This window comes from Papaver somniferum, chromosome 1 (genome assembly GCF_003573695.1).
Source record: "Papaver somniferum cultivar HN1 chromosome 1, ASM357369v1, whole genome shotgun sequence".
NCBI classification, from domain to species: domain Eukaryota; kingdom Viridiplantae; phylum Streptophyta; class Magnoliopsida; order Ranunculales; family Papaveraceae; genus Papaver; species Papaver somniferum.
The window spans coordinates 10,200,910-10,221,952 of NC_039358.1; the positions used below are offsets into that span (position 1 = coordinate 10,200,910).

Here is a 21,043-nt window from a genome sequence, read left to right on the forward strand (position 1 = left end):
ATTCCGGATCTCTGAGCTAGATCAACAAAATCACTCATACCAATAATCTACGAGAGAATTAAGAGATGAGTCACAGAAGATAGATAAAATACAAGTAGTAGTCAAATTGTACTTGAGAAGCCTTGTCATCACAGAATTGTGATGAGTTTTTATACACACTCATTTTCTCAAGTTAAAATGTTGAGGTTGTACTCATAACCACATTTAAGTAGTTATGGGTGAGTAGAGCACTCACTGCTTGCGTCACCGGGTGACTTTTCAAGGCCTTTAATGTATTCAAGAATTTTACCTGTTCTGGTTCTTTTGCTCCATTTTCTTCTTGGTTTTGCATTTTTCTGGTTGTCCTTCAAAAGTATACTCATTTTATGCATGTCATTCTGAAGTTTAACAATTCGTGAGTTATTCTGCTTGAAATTTTGGCATTTTTATTGAACATGTCCCTTGCATCCACAAAAGGAACAGTGCATTGAAATCTTAACTTTAGAAGGTTCGGATACCTGTATGTCACAACCAATTGTTTCTCTTTGATTGTACCTGATGGAATAAAATAGTTGTTGGTAATAGAGGTCTTGTTGGAGAACCCAATACCATTAGTGTTACCAAAGGACTTTTGCCCAAACAACATGGCTGAGATCTTGTCAGAACTACCTGACAGCCTTTGAAGGTCACACTTAAGGGTATCAATCTCTTTTCTTTTTGGCAGACAGAGTTTCCGTGAAATTCTCATTAAGTTTCTCTAACCCAAGATTTTTCATCTTAGATGATTCAAGTTTTTCCATAGTCTTCTTCAAACTTAGGTTTTCTCGATGAACTTATTCACTCTTATTCAAGAATTCTAACAACTCCTTTTCCGATCCAGAATCAGAATCAACATGTATTTATGTACAACGGGCAGAATTTTCTGTTAGGTAATCAGAACCAAGCTCATATATCATGGGACACAATTAGAGCATTAGTTTCTTGAGGAGATTTATATTAAATAACTGAATCATCTTGAAACTTTGTTCACAAACGTCGCTTTCCAATTTCTCTGTACCTTCTCAGGATTTTTCAACATGTTGTGTGCTCAGAGATAGATTTTCTTCATCATGATCAACACAACACTCATCAGCCCAAGACAAGTTTTCCTTTGGAGAAATCATACTTGTATTGCTTGTGGATCTAAGTGCAGGAGAGCGATCTTTAGCCACACTATGCTCGTGATCAAGGATCTTTAACTTTCCAACGAGGTTGTTTCTGGAAAGTGTTTCAAGGTTGTTTCCTTCCATGATGACATGTTTCTTATACTCGTTTCTTGTTGATAGGGATTAGAGAATTTTCATCAAAATTTCTTTTTGGGTAATGGTCTTCCCTAATGCAAAACATGCATTGGATTCCAGACACATTATGATTAAACTTATCAAACGAATCCTCATCAGACACACGAAGATTTTCCCAGTCAGAATTTAGGTTTTGAAGCCTAGCTTCATTTTCTGAGGCATCTCCTTCAAATACGGTTTCTAAGATATTCCAAACACTTTTAGATGTAGTACAAGAAGTTACACAGTGCTAGAGATTTGGACTTATAGCGTGGATAATAGCGTTTAATCCGACAGAATTATGCTTTGCAGCACTAATCTCGGTTTCACTATATTCTTCAATTGGATTTGCAATAATGGTTTAGTCTCTAAAAACTCTTGGGCGTGACGTATTCCGTTACTACAAGTTTTCATGTCCAAAGTCACGGGCTTGTAAAAAGGAATGCATATCAATTTTGCATCATAAGTAATTTGTGCAGCATAGCTCGGTTGAATTCACCAAGCATTGGTATGTCAAGTTTGGTTATCATATTTAGTATCAAAACATATCTAGAGTCACTTGATTAAATGTTAGAGACAACTTAGTTTAGGTTAGACTAGAAGTCTAGGAATGTTGAGACATACAAGTATTACTCCGAAGACATGAAAAATGTGAAGAAGTAACGACAACAACGACGACATCATCCTTACACTTGAGGTTAGTAATATTGACTTTAACTTGTTTCAATTACTAAAGTATCTTTCAAGTCGTGCATGTTGAAAACATAACATTCAGATCTCTATATAAATAATACTCTAGTAGTTAGACATGATCATAATAGTATGGTCATAGTATTAAGGAAATGGATTACCAAGTATAACATTTTTTGAACTTCGTAGAAATGACATCAACATAATCTTATATATAGTTTTACAATTATATATGTGTATGGTTTGATGGTGAATATTTCATCATAGGAAAAAATGCTTTACATTTGTTTGAAGGAAGTAAGTTCATGAATCGAAAGGGAAATCAATAGGAATATTGGTCCGGCTATTCATTGCATATTCTTTGGATGACCAATATGTGTGAGTTGCTAGAACATATCTTAACTTCGGTTATGTATCTTGGTATAACTGATCACATTATCCAGACTTGATATTTGATATGACAGGTTATTGTAATTGGTGTAACCGATTCTAAGTAATTACCATGAGGTGGTATGATCGATCCTTGTACTGATCGCAAGTGTTTGTGTGACCGATCCTTGTAATTGGTGTAACCGATCCTAGTGTCTAGTGTGACCGATCACAAGAAGATACCATAATCAGGTAGAACCGATCTGAACCATGTATGTGACTTGGTAGGATCGATCACAACTAACCATTGTGATTTGATATGAATGATCACATAGTAGTCTTGGAATTTTGGTAGAACCAGTTCTAAACTTGATTGGAAGTATGGTAGAACCAATTCCAAGATACAAATTCGATTTTCCATGATTTACATATTTTCTTCATGAACGACCTAGGTTTTCTCTTGAAAACCGTTTACTTCTCTTCAATAGAAGATCCCTAAGCTGTCTTGTGATCAATGAGACTGATTTGTCAAGATCTTCATCCGAAAAATCACCCTCAGACTGATCATTCTCAGAGACATAAACACTTTTACTTTTATCAAGTAACTTAATGTTCTTATGTGCTTTAAAGGCAACATCCTTTCCGATTTTGGATGTATGCTCATGATCAAAGATCTTTAGCTTTCCAGCCAATGTATTTGTGGAAATACTATCAAGGTTATTTCCCTTAATGATGACATGCTTCTTAGACTCGTATCTAGATGGCAGCGATCTGAGAATTTTCATCACAATGTCCTTTTAAGGAATAGTCTTACCCAATACAAAATATGCATTAACAATTTCAGACACTCTGTGATTAAACTCATCAAATGTATCTTCATCTGCCATACGAAGGTTCTCCCAATCATAATTAAGGTTTTGAAGCCTAGCTTCCTTTTCACTGGAGTTTCCTTCAAATACAGTTTCTAAGATATCCCGAGCATCTTTAGACCTAGTGCAATTTGACACATGGTGCTGAAGATTTGGGGTAATGGCATGTATGATGGCATTCAAACCGTCGTAATTTTGCTTTACAACAAGTATCTCGGCATGATTATATTCACCAATATTCTTGGGAACGTTTACATCTCCAACTGCCACAACAGGAGCATCATAGCCATTAACAACATATACCCATGATTGAAAATCACGTGCTTGAAGAAAAGCTCGCATAGCAATTTTCCACCACAAGTAATTAGAGCCATCGAAGACTGGTGGTACGTTAATAGAGATAGCACCTCTGTCCATAGAGTCAGATCGCTACAAACACAGACTTGTAAGGTCTTGAACGTGTTTGCCTGCTCTGATACCAATTGAAAAAGCGGGGGTCTAACACCACCACCCAATATTTCGCTTAGCAATCTGTATGGACAAACTCGAATATACTTTTAAGAGAATCAACAAGACTCAATCAATTAAAAGTACATCAACGAGTTTATATCTCTCTCTCTTGATTTGATTTCCTCAAACAGAAACTGCGAGTACTAATCAAATACAAGGAATAACTTAGATGGTACCAAAGACCAATATCCAAGGATCCATCAATGACAATCAACAACCAAAGGTTGGATTACTCTAATTGATGATCTAACGCACAACCTGTATTATTTCAATTATAAAGATAAAACAATATAATGCGGAAACTGAAATAACACAGACACCATAAATTTTGTTAACGAGGAAACCACAAATGCAGAAAAAACCCGAGACCTAGTCCCGATTGAACACACGGTGTATTAAGCCGCTACAGACACTAGTGTGGGGATTAGTGTGGGGATTAGTTTTGCACAATACTAGATGTCTCCTTTACATAGTATTTCAAATCAGGGTTTCGCCTTGGTCACAAAGCAAACAATATCCACCGTTAGATGAAAACCTGATTTAGATTCAAGCTAATATTTCAACCGTTAGATCGAAAAGTTAGCTCGTTATAAACAAATGAAATGCACGCTTCTAGGTTTGTTAACCGTACCCAAACATGTACATTTGTTGGTTCAACAATAGTTAACCAAAAGGTTAGCCATATGAGCATTTCATACCAACCATATTCTTCTTCACCATAACTAGTTCAAATGACTCAAATGAACTAGTTATAGAGTTGTTCAATTTCAAGGAAATCTTATGTATTACACAAGACACAATTGAAGCAAAGATGATTTGATTCACTCGAATCGGTTCATGAAATTTATAGCCACGGTTTGCAAATTGCATTCCTTAGTCTTTATAAGTTTAAGTTCAGAAATCATCTTTAGATATATAACCTTCTTAAGTTCGCACACTAGGTTCGCGGACTTAAGCAACCGGGCAAAGTTTACAAACTCTAGCAGAAAATCTCGGCAAAGACTTTCCGCCGGTTCGCGGAATGGTACTCACGCAAAAAGTTTGTCAACTCCAGTATAATTTCTCGGGATGAGAAGTTCGGCAGTTGGCGAACTTGGAAACAAGTCATTCTTCCGGTTTCTCTTGATCAACAAAGTTCGAAAACTTTGGTTCAAGGGATAAGACTTATGCACATATGTGTTTCCACAACAATACTTATGTCCATCATTGGTTATGTAATCTGAACTCTCATTCCAACCATTGAAACATTCTTAGAGGACGTTATATAGTTGTTACACCATTTCTCGTCAAAGTAATTTTCAAAGTGATTGAAACATATCATGACTTTCGTCACTAGGTAAAGATAAACACGGTCGAAGCGAAACGCTTACCAACACTTATTTCGAGATATAAATAGGCGGGGTATACTCGGCTCGAAATACCAAATATGTATAATCTAAGTCTATATATAGCATACGACTTTTTGTCTCAAGAAGTAGGAGATAGAGTAGATAGAATTTTGAGTGACAGATAAGTTCAAGTATTCACATACCTTTTCGTCGAGAAGTTCCACCGGTTCCTTGAGTAGTTCTTCTTCTTGTATGATGAATCGCCATGAAGTCCTTGAGCTCAATTACACTTTCTATCCTAGTCCAATACTTAGCTATAGTAGACTAGAAATCAAGACTTATAGTTTTGATCACTAACATTGACAAACATGCTTGAGATAGCAACGCATGCGAGTTCGACCGAGCAATGCTCTAACAATCTCCTCCTTTGTCAATTTTAGTGACAAAACTATCAATACATATGGAATACAAAAAAGATAAATAAACTTTAGTAGCTCCTATTCCACATGTCTAATCTTCAATATTCCTCGAAATATTCGTCACTTCCAGGTACTCCAATGATCCCAAAGGTTGTAAGTTTAGCATCACCGTTGTTGAAGATCCGTAACTATAACAATGAGAAAGCATCGGCCTCGATCATTGTTATACAGTGTCATAGTATTATTACACAGTGTCAAAGTCCAATTGTATCACAACTTCAACAATAACCATGAGAGATGTTGAAGGGGGTTGGTTGCTCCGATATATGCATGCGAACGGGGCTTCCATGTTCTTCATCGTCGTATATCTGCACATGTTCCGTGGCTTATATTATGCGAGTTATAGCAATCCTAGGGAATTTGTTCGGTGTATCGGAGTTGTTATCTTCTTGCTCATGATATTGACTGCCTTCATAGGCTATGTACTGCCTTGGGGACAGATGAGCTTCTGGGGAGCTACTGTCATTACAAGCTTGGCCTTTCATTTGTTCCTGCTTCGGCTAGAGAAGACTCACGTTCGTCAGTAAAATCCAATTCTTTAACTGCTTTGGAAGAGAGACTTGCCTTCTCGTTCCTTGCCTAAAGTAGCAGATGGAGCTAATGCAGCCCATGCAGTAATACCACCAACATCTCCAATTTTTCTTCCTTAGTCAATGCTCCATCTCACATGGAAACCACTCCCTCTTACACAATGATCTGAAAACCATATGTATTTGTAATGTGAACTACATATTAATTCTCTCCCTTTTTGTAAACATCTCGGCCATCAAGAGAAGTGTTGCAACACCTGCTGGATCTTTGACTTAAGGTCCACCGGCATGTGCAACTTGGCACCATGCCAATCAGACAACAATGAAAGCAGCAACGGAAAAATAGAGTAAGACCGACAATGAAAGCAGCAACCGAAAAAAAAGAGAGTAGGGTTTCCTAGAACTGAATAAGAATAAACAAGTACTTCGGTTTTCTTTTTGTTTTGGTTTAGTACTACAGAATTCAATCAGCTCGCAGTGAAATGGAGAACCTCAACTCGATTGGACATACTCTGAAAAGTGGAAAGAGATCAAGCATTCATGGATCGCCTTCGGTTATAGTTGAAGACAACAGCAAGAATCTTCTTAATGCCCCTGCTGTAGTTGTTCATACCTTACTACTCTGCATCATTTTCCTCAATTATTGCTGACAATAATAGTAATTAGAAGATGCAAGATTAATGTCCTTTGTTGGTGGACTAAAAACAAAAAAATTAATGAAGACAAATATTGCAGTTGCAGCAGCTCACTTGTTGTATTATTCACGCTTCTATTCTAAGATGTACAAAGTATTTTAATTAACTGACGAAACCTCTTTACTAACCACGATTAACAAATCAAGATTTTGGTTCCAAGTTTATTACTAAATGACTCCTTCCCACTGTCGACTTCAAAACAGGGTAAAAGTTGTCAGCCAGCGCTTTTTAGTTGTAAAAATTTTGTTTACTATGTAAAGCAGGGAGAGATGAGATTGTGTTTTGTATTTCGCATTAAATAATATTGACTCGTTTTTCGTCTTAGCTAAGCTAAGCTGCATAAAGCGCCAAATGAAAGGAGTGGTATTTTAAGTGCTGAAAATTTTACAAGCTATAAAATGTGAATTGTGAGACTTGGAGAAGCATACCTTTCTCTGCCTTTTGGCTAATATCAAGTGTAGTATCTGTTCTTATCAGTTTAATATCTGATATGTGAGCCATCGGCTCACACGATATTAAATTAATTTTTTTCATGGGGGAGTTCCCATCACAGTAGCTTGCTGCTGAGGTTCTCATGCGTCGTCCTTGCGTTGCACTACTGCAAAGGCCTGACACACCCCCACCAAAACTAAGAAAAACTTTGGGGTGTTTGTGTTGTATAATGATAATTCGAGGCATTTAGTCTGTAGTTCAAGCCCCATTTGTAGACTATGATAATCCAGGCTTTAAGTGTGTAGTGAGCCCCATATAACTCTGTCCATTTCTTCGTTGCAGTTGGAGAAGCAAATCAAAGCTGCTGAGAAGCAAGAAGTCTAAAGTTTTGAGCCCTGTGCTCCGGTAACATGACTAGTTAGCATCTTGGTTATAATTTGGGTTGGAGGAGCAAATTGAAGCTGCTGAGAAGCAAGAAGTCTAAAGTTTGATCCCTGTGCTCCGGTAACATGACTAGTTAGCATCTTGATAACAATTTGGGTGGAATCCGTATGTATGAATAGTTCGTTCTTAAACAAATTGAAACAAACAACCAAGAGAAAAACATGAGCTGAATGCTAGAACTACATGACACAAGAAATTTGATGATGTAACCTTACCAAATGAGCAAAATTTATAAGCCCATTCTCCCTTCTATAGACAGTGATGATGCAAGTCTCAGTTGAGTGAAACGGATTAGTCCCACAAGGTTTAGGAAACAAAACTGTACTCAAAATGCGTTGTACATAACCAGCACTCCACTCAAATGAATAATTCACGCAGCCTTGCGGTAAGCACAAAGCGAACTATTCTTTCGCCTTTTACTAAAGAATACTGTGTGCTTGCCGTTTATAAGCGGCATACGCCTATTTTTGGAGGGTTTCTCTTTCTAAGAGGAACCCAACAATTCTCAAAGCCAAGTTTTTTCTTCCCTAGGCTAATTGCTCTACCAGCAACATAGGCCATCTTTACTCACACTGCATCAAGTCATGAAATACTTACTAGATTGAAATCCAATGGAAGTTTAGATCTACCATTTCTCCAAATTATGGAACCAAACATAAAGCTTTCATTACTGGTTGTGTAAGTGAACACTATGACACAATTTTCTCCAGCTTCATTGAACTTAAGCTATTTGGTTTCCCCATGACTCTGACACCTGCCAGATTCTCAGCAGAGGCTCTATAAAGTATAAAATGTTAAGCCACGGCAATAGTATGACGCTGTTCGCCACACCAATTGAAGGTTCATCGAGATTGTGAGTGGCAGTTGGTGGGTTCTTGCAAGTGGTTGGTTTTGTAGTGAGATTCCAGATTGGTGCAAGGGTGGCATATCACAAGAACATATGAAGTTGATTACGTTGTTGGAGCTGAAGTCATAGATAGGATCTAGCGCTGGTTGAGAATTTTATGCGAATGGTGTCGTGAGAGAACTAATTGGATCTTTTACCGTAGGTCTCCAAGTATTGTGCATCACAGTAGCTGTATATAGAACATTAAGTGATGTCATAGTAATTTCGCAAATTCAAGTTCCAATAGGATAATCTCCAATGTCAGAAAAGATGGTCATTATCTAGAGTAGACATGCCATGGATCGATGTACCTAGAGTAGTGTAATACAGTTTGCAGATTCCTTTGCATCAACTGCTAATGAGTACCATGCTGCCAAAATGTTAACACCAGGTGTCGCGATAACTGGCAGGAAAAGAGCACTAGTGTGCAAGGATAAATGGTCTAAGCTTTACAAACTTGAATGGATGTTGTAGACAAACTTGATATTTGCTTAAAGTAAAATTACAGTTATGAATGGAGGAGGTGCATCTAGCTGGCCTCTTGTTATTATTGTTGATAATTTCATCGATCTCGGCCATTAAAAACTGTGGCGCCTACTCAGTGGCGGAGCTGGAATTCTGATTATACGAAGGGGCAACACCTTCTGGCATGTGCACCTTGGCACTGTTGCCAACCAGTTTTAGGCCTTTTAGATTTGGGTGTACTTTTGTGTTAGTTTAGTAGGATTTGTTCCCACTTGTAAATTGTCTCATCGAATCATAGTCATTTAGTCCCGTAGAGGTACGCTCCAAATTATAGTACACGTATTTATGCTGTTAGATTTCAGAAATGAGCACGACCTTACTTGAACAGGATCTGTTCTATAGGCTCGTACCTCTGTATCCTTGAGTTCTAAGGAGACAGGAACCACAGTCTGGAAGCTGCCAGTTTCAAGCATTAAAACCCATTCAGTTGAGGTTTATGCAAGGATCTTGGAAAGATTGTATCGGAGTTATAGAACTTATGACTGTAGACATTCCGCTCCAGAAAAGGAACACAAAAACTGTGACTAGCGCGTTTTGAGTGTATCTATGGCTATTGGTATAGTCCCACACCGTCTCTATTATAAAAGATGATTGCTTCAAATAGTCTGAGCTGCTCAAAGAGCCCTTAGGGGACATCCGATAAAATTGGAACGATACAGAGAAGATTAGCATGGCCCCTGCGCAAGGATGACACGCATCGAGAAATGGTCCAAATTTTTTTGATTTTTGTTTTTTTGGACTGGTTAGCATTTGGGTCATGAGACTGCTTCCCTGATTTGATAAGAGGGATCGACTCTGATAAGGAAATATGCAAGCAAATGATAATCAAACAGGTGTTGGCCATGGAGCAACCACAAATGGGGAGACCCATTGTATATATTCGCCAGTAACAACCTTGAGTATTCTGGTTTTGATGCTGTAAGAAAAAAATCATAACCCAAGATCATTGTATCAGGCTCCACTGGGATGAAAGCAAGCGGTTCCAAGTCTGACGCGCTCATCCTGGCAATCTTCATCCAGAAACATGTCAGTAACGTTGGAGCTGCTAACCAACTGCCAAACCCATGATCCTCTCTTATACTCTTCTTCATCCAATACCTAAAGCATTCGAAGTGTCTATTAGGTCCATTGATTCCAGGCAAATCGATCAACCTGCATTGGTGAGAGTTTGTTGGAATATTTTCAACGCCGCTAACCAAAGGGGGGTCCTGGGGGGCATCGCCCAAAAGACAACTGATCCCAAAAGACCAAAGTTGGGAAACAGGGCTTATAAATGTGCTTTTGTGGGATACTCTCTTAATAGTATCACCTACAGATTTATAAACCTTGACACTTTTGAGATTATAGAATCTGTAGATGTGGAATTCTTTGAGAACTTAAATAGGAACAGTTCTCAAATGCAACCCATGGAGAATCCATTGTTACCTGATCTAAAACCTATGGAGATTGATAACAATGATGAAAATCCCTCTCCTACTGATGACAATGATATTTCAGTGCCTACTGAAGATATCGAACCTAGAAGGAGTAAGAGAGGAAGGATTGAGAAAAAGCCTGATCCAAACTTTATTTATTACCTTGTAGAGGCAAATAAGAATAGAATTCTTAGTGTTAACCAGTATGTTATGCATACTGATGATGACCCTAAAACTTATGCTGAAGCCATGAGTTCTAGAGATGCAAATTTCTGGAAAGAAGCCATCAATGATGAAAAGCATTCGCTTTTGACTAACGGGACTTGGGTATTAGTAAATTTACCTCCTGGTGCTAAAGCAATAGGAAGTAAATGGATATTCAAGAGAAAGTTGAGAGCTGATGGTGAAGTTGATAAGTTTAAGGCAAGGCTAGTTGCCAAGGGTTATAAACAAAGACATGGTATTGATTACTTTGATACATATGCTCCTGTTGCACGCATCTCATCCATTCGTTGCTTGATTGCACTTGCTTCTATTCATAAGTTGGTTGTGCATCAAATGGATGTCAAAACTGCTTTTCTAAATGGGGATTTAGAAGAAGAGATATATATGGAACAACCTGAAGGTTTCATATTACCAGGCCAAGAGAAGAAAGTTTGAAAGTTAGTGAAATCTCTCTATGGTTTGAAGCAAGCCCCTATGCAATGGCATGAGAAGTTTGATAAAGTAGTTTTGTCATATGGTTTTGTGGTGAATGATGCGGACAAATGTATCTATAGTAAGCATGATAGTTCTGGTTGTGTGATTCTCTGTTTGTATGTTGATGATATGTTAATCTTTGGGTCTGACATATCTGTTGTGGAAGAAACAAAGAAGTTTCTTAGTTCTAACTTTGATATGAAGGATTTAGGAGAGGCTGATGTAATCTTGGGAATTAAGATCCTAAGAAAGGGAGATGAGTTGGTTTTAACTCAATCTCATTATATTGAGAAATTTCTCAAGAAATATGGTCACTTTGATGACAATCCAGCACCTACTCCTTTAGACCATACTATCAAGTTAATGAAGAACACCGTCCGTACTCATGCTCAACTTGAGTATTCTAGTGTTATTGGGAGTCTTATGTACGCTATGCATTGCACAAGACCGGACATAGCCCAAGCCGTGGGAATATTATGTCGTTTCTCAAGTAATCCAGGATATGAACACTGGAAAGCAGTTTCAAGAGTTATGGCTTACTTGAAAGGAACAATAAATTTTGGTTTGCATTACCAAGGCTATCCCGCTGCACTAGAGGGGTACAGCGATGCTAACTGGAACAATGTAGAATCAAATTCCAAGTCAACTTCTGGATGGATTTTTACATTAGGGGGTGCTGCTGTGTCTTGGAGTTCCAAGAAGCAGACTTGTATCTCTGATTCAACAATGTTGTCAGAATTGATAGCTTTAACTGATGCATGTAAGGAGGCAGATTGGCTTAGAAACCTACTTATGGAAATTCCTTTTTGGAAGAAGCCAACTCCGGCGGTCTTGATTAATTGTGATAATCAAGGTACAATCTATAATGTCTCTAATAAGACTTATAATGGAAAGTCTAGACATGCAAGTCTTAGACACTACATGGTTAGGCAACTACTCAAGAGGGGAGTAGTTACGGTTAACTTTATTGAATCAAAGAGAAATTTGGCAGACCCATTTACGAAAAGTCTACCAAGTTCAGTGGTTTCAATAAAAAGGAAAGAAATGGGACTAAGGTCTGTGAAGGAAGTTTGATCTCCCATAGCAGAAACCCAACCTATGTTTTGAAAAGGATAAACAAGGTTCAATGTGGTACCAACAAGTTATGGATGTGGATTATGGAGCACTAATATAAAAACTTCCCATTTCTTATTAGTGCTGGTTTCTGCAAGAAAATAGGATGGATGTAAATCCTTAATGAGTCTATGATTAGTAAAAGGTGTATCGCAGAAACACCTTCGAGACTTACCTATATGAGTATGGAAATAAGGCCGTTTCCTAAGAGAAGAAGACCGTTCTCTAAAGAAGACTCATGAACAAGGATATAAGCACATGGCCATTAACGTGCTTGGCTACAGAACACATGATTTTTTGAAATCAATATGTGTGGAGACTCCGGTTTTATCATAAGGGGTACTTGGTTCAAGACTGGTTTCACCATAGAACCTCGATAAGGCTTTGAGTTTCTTACACTAAGTGAAGGTTCAAATCCAAAAGATACCTATCATTTATGTGTTGATTTCAACGATGATGCTTAGTCTCAATTGTGCTTGAACTACGTTGGCTTGATCCCACTCGGGTACGTAGGCAGTCACTTCGGTGATGCAGTCACTCTGATTTAAAAGTTTTAACTTTGTTTTATGGTTTTTGAAAATAGGGGGAGAATGTTGGAATATTTTCAACGCCGCTAACCAAAGGGGAGTCCTGGGGGGCATCGCCCACAAAAGAATTTTGGTAGAAGAATTTGAAAAGGATTTATGAATCGTTTGGGTGCGGCTCTTGTCTGGCATAACGGAATAAATGATAGAAGCAAGTAAAAATCATCGTGATACACGAGGATTGGGCTATAAGGGAATAAATGCTTCAAATATTAACAAAAAAGTAAAATTTGTTGAAGCTACAAATTCTTCTCAACCAGAGACTTCCACTGTTGTCAAAGGTGCTCCTATTTCTTGCAAAGAAGTAAAGCATGTCAAACCTAAGAATTGTGTTCAACCAGACTCTTCAAGTGCGGCAATCAAAGAGAGCACTTATGCCAATGTAAAAAAAGCAACCACTTTGAACAAAGATGAGAATAAAAAGAAGAAGAAAACTCGTCAAGCTCCAATGCAAGAGGTTTCACAAAAAGGTAAAACTAAAACTCATGCTCCTTACGTTACTAAGAATTGATATTTTTATGGTAATAAAGCGTACTTGCAATGGGGATGCTGATGTAATTTTATATAGTGGTAAATAGAGTTGTCGTTCACTCGGACTTGATGAGATTGACTTTAATAATTAATAAACTAAAAAAAAAAAGAAAAATATATACAAAATTTTGTCACAAGATGAAGAGAGTTACTGGGATTTCGTCGAATTCATAGCATATGGTTCGATTTATTTATTCTCAACAATTAAAGCTCAATAAATAAAATTAACATGGACTCTGATTTTGCCAAGGTAGATTCTCAAAATATTAGTTGTAAATCCTAAGCATGATGTATCAAAACATTTAAGTTAAGCATACTTCATCAAATTAAATGACAACCAATTAATTCAAATCATATTTCAATTAAAATTAATGCAAAAGTCTTAAAAAGAATTAAATAATTATACACATGTATGACACTCGTCTTCCTCCGTCGTCCCAGTGTTGGGGATTAACTCATCACATCGAAAACACACTTAAAATATTTATTCATGGCTCAAAAAGTGGTTTACAAATGATGAAAATGTGAGAAAATTATTAAAGCAGTGATTTTATTTTCTCTCCCAAAACTCCTCCCAAATGTGCTCTCTAACTCTCTATTTATACACACAAATACACATCACTCAAATATATTCTTCCATAACTCCAAAATCTTCTTCTTTTTAATTAAAAATATCTTCAGGAATTTTTCCTTCTCTTTATTCTATATATGTCTTTACTAAACCCATATCTTCTTTAATTCGCAGAATAAAATCCAAGATAAAATCTTCTAAGGATATCTTTCTTGTGTTAATACAAGATGACTTCCTTTTTCTTCAAAACTTCATGTTTGTAAGGCAAGAAGATATTCTTATCTTAAAGATAATAAATCCTTTACCGTTGAAACCAAATTTCCCGCCAATTTTTATTTTCAAATCAAGGAAGAAGATGGATCCCCCTTAACCAGTAATTGGGTGTGATTAGCAGTTGGCTCCCTGGGGTGCCCCTTATCAGTTAGGTGCCCCTTATCCAAAACTGAGAGTCCGAATAACATGTGTCCTCCGGGTGCCTATACCAACTTTTCGAGCCGAATTTTCCAAAAATACCTACAAACACATAAAACACCATAATAAGTAGAAAATCGGGTACCAACAATACTGAAAATTGAGGATAATTCGGTCACAAAAATGTGTCTATCAAATACCCCCAAACTTATTATTTGCTAGTCCTCGATCAAATCTAATCTAGAAAAATAAAAGTGACTACACTTAGCGCGTACAGCAAGACGTTAAACCTCTAGGTGGCCCTAGCGGCAGAGTGTTGTCTTCGGAGGGTTTACCAGAGGTGTACCCACAAAACCTTTACTCCGGACCCTAGCTATCTACGCAAAACCTTGGAAGGCACTAAAGAATCTCCTTGGTTGACATACTCTCATTGACTACAGGAGGAAGTACCCTGATGCGAAATTCCAATTGCTGTACACGAGTTTGCACTCAAGCATACTAAAATTCATATAAGAGACAGAGCTCTACTCAGATAGTTTATGTACATCATAACCGGAGTCAACCAATCACATGGAAAGATTAAGAAGATGGAAGTAAAGAAAAACATAGATGGTTTTGATGTTGACTAAGGTGAACCTATCCTAATGGACTGAGATACCGGTCTGACTAATATCAATACAGCTGGCATATACAAGGGAACCAGCGGGTGATAATCCTAACATTAGGTCAACACAACTGGCATATACAAGGGCTCCAGTGGTCGACTTTATTGAATTTATTCTGGTTGGTCTGATGGTCTGGTCTCATTTTATTTTATTTTTACTTTTTTTATATCTCAATCACTCTATTTCACCCAATCACTTATAAGAAAATAAAAACAGAAGGTGAAAAGGATTCAACGAGATATGGCGAAACTACCATGTTTTTTTTTTGTTAAAAAAATTCTAACACCTGAGCTCTGTGCTTTTATGAATATACTCTTTAGATGTTTCCATCTAATCAGATTTGTTCCTCAACTCCTATAACCAAGATGCTTCCATCCACTTAGATTGGTTAGTGCCATCCTTAATAAACATAAATTTATAGGCTCTCGAGTTTATTTATTGCAACTAAAAAGTTTATCTCATACCCCCAAACTTAAATCTAACATTGTCCTCAATGTTCTAAAGATGAAATTAAAAGCATATGAACAAGGAGAAACTGTTATCATTTGAAGCAAAAGAGTTAAGGAAATATATTACCGTATTGCATGAGATTGGGTTACCTCCCAAGAAGTGCTAAGTTTAAAGTCTTCAACCATACATCAGAAGGAATTAGTCACCTCATAGAATCATATAGTCACCTCATAGAATCATATAGAAGTAACTAGAAGTAACTTAATAATTCTCTCCATTTTTATCAACAAAATTGGCAAAGGTGAAAAATCTGGATAATCATGAGTTAATCATTGGAGTTTCAAGACTAGAGAACACATACCAACCTTTAGTTTAGACGATTTCAACCAATAAATCTTAGTTTGACTCAAGGAGACATAAGGTGAAAGCATCTCCTACAATTCGACATCCACACTCCCCGCATAGATATTACCATTAAGCAAAAGTTCAAAAGAACTCTCCCCCATTTATGTCATTCCCGAAAAAAACTACAATGCGACCTTTACTCTAATCACAAGAGAAGGATTTTCTTGGACTTTAAATTTATTCGCCAGTTACAAACAAAATAAATTTATATCCAATATTTTTCTCTCTTCTCGCCAGTTACGAACAAAAAGGTTAAAAATAACGATCTTAATGTTAGAGCCACTAAGATACAATATTTTTATGAGAAAAATCATCCACAAACTATTCTCTATGCCATTTACGAACAAGAGAATAATTAGTGTGATATGACTCAACATAAGGATTATAACTTCTCTAGTCATGTATGAACGCAAAATTAAAGTTCATTTGGATCTAGTACTTTGAATCATTTAGATCCACAAGATTTTGGGCAAATTATTTGTTTATTTTGGTAGACATTCAAAGTAGTCGAAATCGTTCTCAGTCCTACTCGGTTGGACGTATGTGGCAAAATACGAGGATGACTTGTGGCTAGGTTTCACAGGTTCGCAACATTCAATCCCACCACAAAAGAATTTTGGTAGAAGAATTTGAAAAGGATTTATGAATCGTTTGGGTGCGGCTCTTGTCTGGCATAACGGAATAAATGATAGAAGCAAGTAAAAATCATCGTGATACACGAGGATTGGGCTATAAGGGAATAAATGCTTCAAATATTAACAAAAAAGCAAAACTGTACTCAAAATGCGTTGTACATAACCAGCAGTCCACTCAACTGAACGATTCACGCAGCCGTGCGGTAAGCTTAAAGCGAATTATTCTTTCGCCTTTTACTAAAGAATACCGTGTGCTTGCCGTGAATAAGCGGCATACCCCCTATTTTTGGAGGGTTTCTCTTTTCTAAGAGGAACCCAACAATTCTCAAGTCCAGCTTTTCCTTCCCCATGATTATTGCTCTTACCAGTAAACCATCCTTGGGACATCAGGGCATGCAGTTTGGAGTAAATTGTTCTATTTCAGTCACTACAAGAAAAACTGGATTAAGCAACCTGGCAGTTTTGGTTGGAAAAGCCCATATTGAATCGCTCTAACCCTTAGAGCGACTTAATTTGGCTCTCGCTCTTAAGTTGCAAAAGGTGAGATCTCTATAGGTCTAGAGCAGCTAGGCAATTGCTTTAATAATCAACCAACTATCATGTAGCATCTCCTTTGTTCATTGCTTCATAGCTAGACCGACTCACCTAGAGCAAGCAAAATAATCATCGCTTCATAGCTAGACCGACTCACCTAGAGCAAGCAAATTAATCATCGCTTCATAGCTAGACCGACCTGCTTAGAACAAGAAAAATAACCATCGCTTTAGAGTTAGACCAACCATACTTGAGAAAGTGAAACGCCGATCGCTTCATAGATAGACCAACCAAAACTAGAGAGTGAAATACCGATCGCTTCTTAGCTAGACCAAGTACCCTTTGAGCAATTAAAATAAATTCTGATTGCTTCATAGCTAGACCAAGCAACCCAAGAGCATTTAAAATACCTATACATGGCCTGAAGTTGGTTGCTTAAACCAAATTTTTGTACTCCTGGTTTAGAAATCCGAAAATTAATTACATTTAAAAATTGATACTGAAGGTAATTACTAATTAAGATTTCATAATCATAATTATCCACTTCCAATTAATTAAAACCATTCCTTAATTACACGTGGTATCAGTATCCCCACCCAAGCAAATTAACTTATTACAAAAAACACAAAAACCATCGAGTTAACCAAATTGTTTGCAAACCATCCCCGAAAAGAACAAGAACCATACAGGTCCATACAGGTCCACACAAAAAAGTAACAAAATGATCCAGTGAAGGCAATGGACCTGTATGTTCACCAAAATAAAACTGCACATTCAACATTCATCCTATTCATCCTCCCCTGACAATTCATTCTCCTAATTATCATTAGCACATCCATCTGCCTGCAAATCATCATCATCCCCAACATAATTGTTCTCATCTTCTTGCAAATCATCATCGTCCCTAGCATAGCCATTTTCATCTTCTTGCACATCATCCCAAGTAAATCGATCATCAACTTCATGTTCACCTTCATCTTGGGACTCATCTTATGAATCATCTGGCAAAGGTTGACAACCAAGCGTCTGCAAAACATCATTCAAGTACTCTCTGAGATTACGCTCCCTCTTTTGAAGCTTTGAGATTTCTTTGTCTTGCTTCGCAACTTTCTTCTTTTCAGAGTCCAACTGTTCTTGGAGAGCAACCATTTATGCTTCATTTTTCTCATATAAACTGAAGCGGGCAGCAACTTTTGACTTACGAGTACGCTTAGCCCCTATACGACGTGGATCAACAACCATTGAATATATTTCCTCAGGTGTGTAGTTGACTTCTCCTCGGCGAACCTGCTCACTGATCTGGTTCATCTCTTTCTGCATACAAGTTGTAAAAACAAGCAACTAAATCAAAATTCAAGCTTATGTAGCTACTATGAAGAAAATGAAGAAAAGACAACAAAACAAAACTACAGTAATAGAATAAGCAGAATTTTCATTCAAAATGCAGTAACTAGAGTAAAAAAGCAAAAGATAAATTGATCAAATACTACCCTAAATTAGGTTTCCATGTATCATCAAAGAACCCAAAATCTGGAAACAAAAAATAGTTCATAACAAATCATAGTTTGACAACACAAAAGCATGCAGGCATTTAAAACATCAACGAAAAAAAGAATTAATGGATCCTGAAAATGGAAAACTACGCGCAATAATCCTATCTTCCCGAGTTGCTCAAAAGTTTGTTATCATACAAACAGGTTGAAAATGTTACTGAAAGTTTGTGCGTCCATCATTCTTATACAAATTTAAATTTCCTAGAAGATATGCATGAGACAATTCTAAGGGGTAAGAGTCAGTGCCCAAATAAGAACTTAATAGGGGAAAGAAACAAACATGAAAACCTCCAGATAAGAGAGGTTAGAAATAAAAGGAGCAGCTGATTATTTCGAAAAAGAAAATAGCCAGTATCATGTTTCTATATACTTTTCCCATTAAGCTGAAATCTCAAGAAATTGAAATGAATCTTACCCCGATGCTTCTGATAACCCATAAACTAACTGCCATCAATAATCCAACTCCACTTTTATTGAATGCTAAAGATTCCTCAAAGATAATCCCTGCATATCCTAATCCGAATACCAATGACATGGCTATGTCCTGTACCATGATACAACTTCCAGTTAAACCAGTGTCAGCAAGTTCTTTTGCATGTCTAGGCACTTCAATGGAGATAAACAACGAACAGTGTTAAAGAGAAACTTAACCTATATGGCTATATGCAATGGTTCTACTCATAAGCAATCAAAGAAAGCACAATTTAAATGACGATTCAGGCAAACAAAACATGGGGATGGACTTGATTGGCAGTAACCCATGAGTGATTAATTGCCACAGCCCCAGCCGCAGCTGCTCCAACGATTGCAAACGCTTTCAAGAAATCAATCTTTGGCTGGTAACTCGCTTCAAAATCTTGGGAGCTCACATCATCAACTGAACATAATGGATAACATGTCCTTGACCTCTGCATCAATTCCTACAGAAAATGCAACTATCAATCAACTGAACAGTACGAATCATATATCCACAAATAGGGAAATGCTTGTGCAGATATTTTAGCAAATGGGGTTCATTGTAGGTAGTTTTAACCACCTAGTATGATCCAAAAATGTAATGAAGGTGGACACAAATGTCCTACCTACATATAGATTAGCTTTTGATTGTCGAACCTTAGAAACACAGTGGTCAGAATATTCATCTCCTCAACTACCATCTGAAATTTCAATGAAAACGAGTTTCTTGAGAAAACATTCAACAAGGCCATTTCCAAAAAAGAAAGATAATACTCGGTAAAAAAAAATTACCTGAACTCCATCAATTTCACATCGATCTCCAACATCAAATGGGTGCATGACAAACAAAAATATGATTGATTCGAACATCGTCTTGCAAGTATTACCAAATAGAACTAATTTGCCCTGTTCCTGCAATTAACCACTTGCATAAATTAGCAAACCAACACAAGGTAATTGAGAAAATGTAAGAAGTCAAGTGACTTAAATTTCAACTCGCCAGAATTGCAATAACACTTCTACCTGGCAGAGAATAGTGCAAGGGATCACCTCGCCAATACTTTGTGATAATCCCGTTCTAGCTCATCCCAATGTAAACACAATGAAAGAAAAAAAAATGAATAAGTGACTACGAATGAAAGACTAAACCATATTCAATTCACCAAAACTTTAACAACTTTACCCTCATCTCCCATGCTAACAATACAGAGAAAGACCTACTATAATCAACCATATTATCAAAGGCTACTATAATCCAACTATATTATCAAAGAACTTCCTTCAAGTTACTGAATGAATCACACTATAAATCACTTCAAAATAATTATTTCTCAGAGGAATATTAACAAACACATAATAAGCATGGAACAAAATGTTTATCAAACAATCAAAATGAGATGCTTAAAGCCTCAGACAAGTATTACCAAACAAAAAACCCCTCTAAAATCCTAATTACATCTGAAACTACATTTTCATAATATGGGATCCCATAAAAATCCGCACAATCAGAGATAAAAAATCCCTAAAAATATTGATTTCTTTAGTTTCTTAAGCATTTTACTTTCAAGATCTTTGTAAGACCGAACTTCAGTGTTCGTATGGCCTGACGAAAACAAAATTATAAACATTAGAAATGATGGGGTTTAACTGTAATTCACCATCCATCTTGATTTCAATTCCTTCTTTTCTGTAATCAATTTCATCAACAGTTCAGTTAAAATCTTCATCTCCAATTTCTTGTTCAAACCCTAACTGTAATTCACCATCCATCTTGATTTCTAGCAGCAGCAACACCAATTCCACAAATCGAACCCATGATTAAGAAACTTTAATCAGAGATGGAAGAGATAACGAATTTTCTGTTATTGATTCGATGTTCAGGGATGGAGAGATATGATTCTTATGGCTAGGTTAGATGTTGAATGAAAATTTGAAAGGGGTTCTGAGATTGAATCGGTGAAAGAAG

General features: G+C 37.0%; 4 non-coding genes and 1 pseudogene across 4 annotated transcripts; all 5 read left to right on the forward strand.

The window, feature by feature from the left end:
• The first annotated feature begins 7,192 nt into the window (after positions 1-7,192).
• On the forward strand, positions 7,193-7,390 carry LOC113340987. Its single transcript, XR_003355711.1, has one exon. It is a non-coding gene; the product is annotated as a U2 spliceosomal RNA (small nuclear RNA).
• A 630-nt stretch (positions 7,391-8,020) lies between these two features.
• On the forward strand, positions 8,021-8,139 carry LOC113341218. The gene has a single exon (XR_003355831.1). It is a non-coding gene; the product is annotated as a U5 spliceosomal RNA (small nuclear RNA).
• A 1,226-nt stretch (positions 8,140-9,365) lies between these two features.
• On the forward strand, positions 9,366-9,461 carry LOC113342628 (annotated as a pseudogene).
• A 215-nt stretch (positions 9,462-9,676) lies between these two features.
• On the forward strand, positions 9,677-9,774 carry LOC113341286. The gene has a single exon (XR_003355855.1). It is a non-coding gene; the product is annotated as a U6 spliceosomal RNA (small nuclear RNA).
• A 6,953-nt stretch (positions 9,775-16,727) lies between these two features.
• Positions 16,728-16,848, forward strand: LOC113341187. The gene has a single exon (XR_003355811.1). It is a non-coding gene; the product is annotated as a U5 spliceosomal RNA (small nuclear RNA).
• The last annotated feature ends 4,195 nt before the right edge of the window (positions 16,849-21,043 follow it).